We start from the raw sequence: 6,862 nt of genomic DNA on the forward strand, positions 1-6,862 counted from the left end.
GGGCCGAGGTAATATTCTTTTCTGCTATTTTGGAACGTTAAAAAAGAATGTGGCTAATTGTAGAATTTGGAGTAAAGATATTTGAGAATAAGCAGATAAACAACTATGCTACTTCTTAAAAAAAATGGAATAGGACCAGAGTGGACCAAAGTTGATTTAATAGACTGAATAGGACCAACGTGGACCAAAAATAATTGAAGTGGACCAAATAGAACCAAAGTGGATAGGATGGACCGAATAGGACCAATGTGGACCAAATAGGATCGAAGCAGACAGAAATAGGACTAAAGTAGACAGAATGGACTGAATAGGACCAAATAGAACCAAAGTGTACATGGTGGACCGAATAGGACCAAATGGACCAAATAGAAGTAAGTGCTTTAAATCGTATAGCGTGATTCATGATAATATTTTAAAGGGAAAGTGAAGTGGTGTACAAACGGAGAGAGAATCTAGGTTAATACTATCGTGGGGAAGAGAGTGAAGGAAGAGAGGCTTGAAAGTTGAAGTGGACCAAATAGAACCAAAGTGGATAGGATGGACTGAATAGGACCAATGTGGACCAAATGGTATCGAAGTAGACAAAAATAGGACCAAAGTAGGCAGAATGGACAGAATAGGACCAATGTGGACCGAATAGGACCAAATAGAACCAAAGTGTACATAGTGGACCAAATAGGACCAAATGGGCCAAATAGAAATAAGTGCTTTAAATCGTATATCATGATTCATGATAATATTTTAAAGGGAAAGTGAAGTGGTGTAGAAATGGGGAGAGAATCTAGGTTAATACTATCGTGGGGAAGAGAGTGAAGGAAGAGAGGTTTGAAAGTTGAATGGGAGTGGTGATGGAAGAGAAGCCTTGCTACATTATGGTCCGTTTGGCATGGATTGAGGGGAAGGGAGGGGGAATAGAGGGGAGTTGAATGGAAATTAGCCTAATTTTTGGTTAACTCTACTCTACTCTCCCTTGCTTTCCTTCCCTCCCCCTTCAATCCAAACATGCTATTAGAGTTGCGGATAACTTTTAAGAGATTGTCACTTGCCTAAGGCTGGTCCTTTTTTTTTTTTAAAGAAAAAAAATGTCGATGTAGAAAGTTGTGTTTAATCTTTGAACCAAATTTGCATCCTTGGCTAAAAAAAGAAGAAGAGATTTAATCATATAATTTCTTGGTATCAAAAACATATATATATATATATATATATATATGAAATGGGTTCAAGTTTTACCTAATGTAACTCTACAAAAATTATACCTTTTTTAGACCATAGATTTCAAAAAGATCTAATGGTTAAAAAACCACATTAGCCAACTAAATTAATTTGAGAGAATATTATACTATTTCATTTTTTTTTTACTTTGTTTCTCTCTCCTAAATAATTCCTCCCTAACCTTGCACAAGTACCTATTCTTACCGTATTAATTTGCAGATTTGCTTTCTCATGGTCTTATTCTTAATGTTCTTATGTTGCAAATCAGTGAGTTGAAACTGTCGTCCATAATAATATACTAAGGACGTGATTCATAATAAGAGAACATAAAATACATAATATTTGTGTGGTGTAAGAAAATTAAGGTTTGAAGCCCCATGTTGAGGCTAAAGCTTGTGTCTGAGGCAACAACACAAACATGAAAACTTACTGTTTCAAACTTCCAAGTTTAAAAGAATAAAACTTTCTTTCCAACTTCTTTTTTCTTTTGAAAGCTAGTATTTAAAACTTACTGCCTCTCTGGCGTTTGCAATTGAATATTAATAATCACTTTTGCTAGGAGATTTTGAGTTTATGAATCCACTAGCATTTATGAATACAAATTGGAATCTGTTATTTATTTATTTATTTATTTAATAATGAATCCACTAGCGTTCATGAATGAGGGGTCATTGTTTTCAAATGCAAATACGACATCATTATATGGGAAAGGAAATTGAACTGCTAAAGTATAATTTCAATGGAGAGGATTAAAGAAACATAAAGGGTATTGACAACAAAGTTCCTTAAGATTGTTTATAGAAAATTATATAATTCCTTAGTTTTTTTTTTTTTTTGGGCAATAAAATTAACCATCGTTTATTTAAAAAAGAAGAAGAAAGGATTAAAAAAAGAAGAAGAAGTGGTGGCATGCCCATTTAATGAGGAGGAATTTGGAATGCAATAAATAAGAGAGAGAGAGAGAGATAATGATGCATTTTTAACTGTTAGATCTCTTTAAAATCAATGGTTTAAAAAATGTGTAACTATTATGAAGTTATATAAGGTGTAACTTGAACCTAACCTTATATATATGATTTAGAATCTAATTAAATCTAGATCTAGACTCTTCAATTTTTGTACCCAATAATTCACTTGTCACAAAAATTAAAAAATTAGATGGGACACATAGTGCAAAAGAATCTAATTGAATTGAGACTGTTTGATTTTTGCATCTAATAATTCACTTGACACATAATTTTAAAAATTAGATGAGACACGTGACACAAAATTAAACTCCAATTTAGAATTTAATTAGATTTTCTCTTAATTTTGCATATATATATATATATATATATATATATATATCTATATATATATAAGTCAGGCTAATGGAAAATTTTAACTATTAGTTTTTAAATTATTCAAGTATTTGATTTTAACTTTATAATTAGAAAAACAAAATTAATAATTTATCTTTTTTTTAAGTGTCAAATTAAATATGAGTTTCAGTTAGCTCAATGGGTAAAGTCTCTGATGGTTGAATAAGAGATCTAAGATATAATTTCCGCTTACATCAAAAATTGATTGGTGTCTTAGTCTGATAATAAAAAACTATCATCAAAGGACTGATCTTGATAAAGAGCGAACGACATAAATTGAAACTCTCTTAAAAAAAAAATGTCAGATTAAATAGGTTTTCCACCTTTAAAAAAACAAAAGGGACTGGCCTTAATTGATCTTTCTCGTTTCTTCGTTCTCTTGTAGAATAATAATAATTAATTGAAATCAATTGATAGGCCTCATTTTCTTTGCTCCCTCTCTCAAATGTATTTGACCAGAAATTCTACAAACTTGTTGGGTAAAGAAATCAAAAAAGACTATTAAAAAGAGTTAAAAATAAAAAATAAAAAAATCTTGAAGTGTTGGCACATCAGGATTATTTTTTCTTTCTGATTTTTTCGGTTCTGGATTGTGACATATCACTATATCAGTATTAAACTAAAGGATCTACTGATATATATGTCACAAATGACGAAAGAGATGATAGAAATAGAACACCACTGAACCTGAATTATGACATATCAGAAAATTGTATCATCCCTAAAAAATTTAACAATTCACAGTTAAATGAACAGTTCAGTTTCTAGTTTCTAGAACACCATTTTAAAATTATAGGCGAAAAGCCACTTCTAGTCCCTACATTTTTAGGCAATTTCCATTTTAGTTCCTACATTTTATTTTTACCGCTTTTAGTTCCTCTCCTAAAAAACGCCTCTCATTTTGGTCTTTGCCGTTACATTAAAAACGGAAATTGCACAGCTGGTAAACGGCATGCACTATTGGCTTGACGTGGCCATTAAAATAATAATAAAAAATGCCACGTCAGCATTTAAATTAAAAAAATTAATTTCTTAATTTTAACTAAATAAAAAAAATTAAAGACAGAATTAAAAACTAAAAATTACATGAATTTAGATCTAAGTGTGTCTTGAACAAGAACACAAATCCAAATCTAAGAACACAAACCCAAAAATTAAAATCCAACACTGAACCACCAGCATCCATTGAACACCATCCACAACCGAACCAACACCTTATGACCCATCGGCAACCCACAACCCGTAAACCCCAAAAAAGGATCTCGAAACCCAGAACCCACAAAACCCGAAACCCACACAGCCACCAACATTGAACCATAACAACCCACATCGAAAATTCAGACCCACACAGCCAACATCACAGTCAAAACCCATCAAACTCACACAGCCACCAAACCCACAAAACCCAGAATCCGATACAACCAACCAACCACTAAACTCGAAACAAACAACCAACCAAACAAACCCGAAACCCACCGCTCCACTACTAGAAATTCCAAAATCGAAATAACCAACCCACACCGATTCAAAGAAGCCTTAGCCACCGTACACATCCCAACACCACCGAAACAACCAACCCATACCGATTCAATAGCCCAGACCAATTCAAACCCACACCCTTTCAACAGCCCACACTGATTCAACAACCCATAGATGATTCAAACCCACACAGATTCAATAACCCACAGCCAATTCAAACCCACATCGATTCAACATCCCAATCACCAAACCCATCTCAAAAATAGGAAAAAAAAAGAAGAAAAAACCACCAATGAGCAAACCCACCACCACCTGTTTGAGAGATTGAAAAAAAAAAGTCATTGCCGATCTACACTGTCTGAGAGAGAGTGATGTTTGATTTGAAAAAGCAAGGTCTGAGAGAGGGAGAAGATAGAAAACGGTAGGCAAGAGAGAGATGAGATAGAGATTTTGAGTTTGAGATATTTTTTGTTTGGATTGATTGTGTTGTATTTTTGGATTGATTTGTTACTATGAGGTTTTAGGATTTGATGATATTGCTGTGTTTGAGAAAACGGTGATTTGGAGATTTTTAATTTTTGGATTTTAATTTTTGGGTTTGTGTTGTTATTCAAAACACACTTAGATCTCAATTCATGTAATTTTTAGTTTTTAATTCTGTTTTTAATTTTTTTATTTAGTTAAAATTAATAAATTAATTTTTTTAATTTAAATGCTGATGTGATATTTTTTATTATTATTTTAATAGCCACGTCAGGTCAACAGTGCATGCCATTTGCCAGCTGTGCAATTTACGTTTCTGATGTAACGATAGGGACCAAAACGAGAGACTTTTTTTAGGATAGGAACTAAAAGCGGTAAAAATAAAATGTAGGGACTAAAATGGAAATCGCCTGAAAATGTAGGGACTAAAAGTGGCTTTTCGCCAAAATTATATATAGGTTGGCATGCCTAAAGAGTTGGTAGATGAATAGAACATGACTGAACCTATAATGATATATATTAGATAATATTGGATCATTCTTAATTAAAAATTGTAACAATTCTGTTGGTTTTTAGACCCCTTAAAACACAATTGAATTAACCTAGGTAATTAGCCAAGTTGTTACTTAATCCAATTTAACAAATCTAGGTTATCACAATTACAAAGATCATATTATGCAAAGCAGCGGAAAGATAAATAACACAAGATATGATCACCCAGGAAACCAAACCGGTAAAAACCTAGGGAGGATTTGACCTAGCTATCCTTAAGGTAAACTTGAATCCACTATCTTGAAAGAATCGAAGTTCATACAATAAGACTTACAAGCCCCCACGCTCGACTTCTTATTGCTACCAACCAGTAGAACTTACTGACACGATCACGTGCAAACTCCGAATCCACGGACTCCTTCTTTCTTGGATTCACCACCAGATACAAGCACACCCGCTTGTGTTTTCTTTAAGTTTCAATGGCAGCAACCAAGTTGATCATCAAGGTGTAGATAAAATCTCCTTCTTGAAAACCCTAAGTTTGTGTAAAGGAAAGCTCCTTTAGATCTCACAAGAGATTTACACAAACAGCAATATGAGCAACACTAAAACGTGGCTAGGGTTTGCCTTTTATACTTAGGACAAATTAGAAAACCCTAAACGTTTTAAACAACTAGGGCTGAGTTGGAAATCTGTAGAAAAAAATCATTCTGCCCGAGATTCTATCAATCAGGCCTAAGCTTCGATCGATCGAGCCAGGCCGAAATGCACAATACTTTCTGTATTAGCTCGATTCCAACTTTACATAAAATATACAACTTTGAGTAAGACTAAAACACTTCTAAACACATTGTTTTGATCATGGTTTGCCAACAATATACATTAGAGTTCTAAATATATAAATACCTAAGTCTTTAGAACCTAACAAATTCATACTTTCATAGTTTAAATAAAAGGTTTGGTTTCTACATAAATACGTAAAGTCCGTAAACAATAGAGGATGATAAAACAGATAGAATGCAATTCCTACATCAACAATAGCCATACACTTAGTATCAAAAAATTAAATGGCCATATACCGATATACCTACCTACCATTATTGCCAAGGACATCTTTTGACAACCACGTTGTGGCCTTGTGGGTGGTAAGAGTTGAAAGCCATTTATCATGCCACACTTTAAAAAAATAAATGGCCATACACTTACTTACCAACCTGCCATTGCTGCATTATGTGTTGAGCTGTCATAATACTACGCCAAGCATAAGAAGGATTACTCTCCATGGAAGCATGTATAAAATCATAATCAGGGAAATAATGGGCCTTAAAAAATCTTAGAAACCAAAGAATTTGGATTAGTTTGTAAGCGCCACCCTTAATTTGCTAACAAAACTAAATTAAAATCCTTTAATTGTTTAAAACCCATCCCCTCACAAGTTTTTGGAATACACATCTTATCCCAACTAAGTTAGGCCATCTTCCTCTAGAAAACTTCTTATCAAACTAGTCATTTCATCCCAAAGATTATCTGGAATTTTAAAAAAGCTGATTGTATATGTCGGGACAACCACGTTGTGAAACCCATTTGTTGCACAACTATGGATGGTCAATTCATGGGTAAGCTATATGCAATAAAAATTAGACACGTGTTTATCTCATTGATTTTAGTGTATTCAAGCACTAGAGGTGAGTGGTGTTCATCATTAATGTTCACAAAGTCCCCCATCAATTGTTACCCAAAAGAAGAAAAAAAAGTAAAAATAGTAATTTTTTTTTATTAAATTAAGAAGAGAGAATTATTCGCTAATGGAAAAAAGAAAAAGAAAAAAAAGAAGC

Source organism: Quercus robur, chromosome 8, assembly GCF_932294415.1.
Source record: "Quercus robur chromosome 8, dhQueRobu3.1, whole genome shotgun sequence".
NCBI classification, from domain to species: domain Eukaryota; kingdom Viridiplantae; phylum Streptophyta; class Magnoliopsida; order Fagales; family Fagaceae; genus Quercus; species Quercus robur.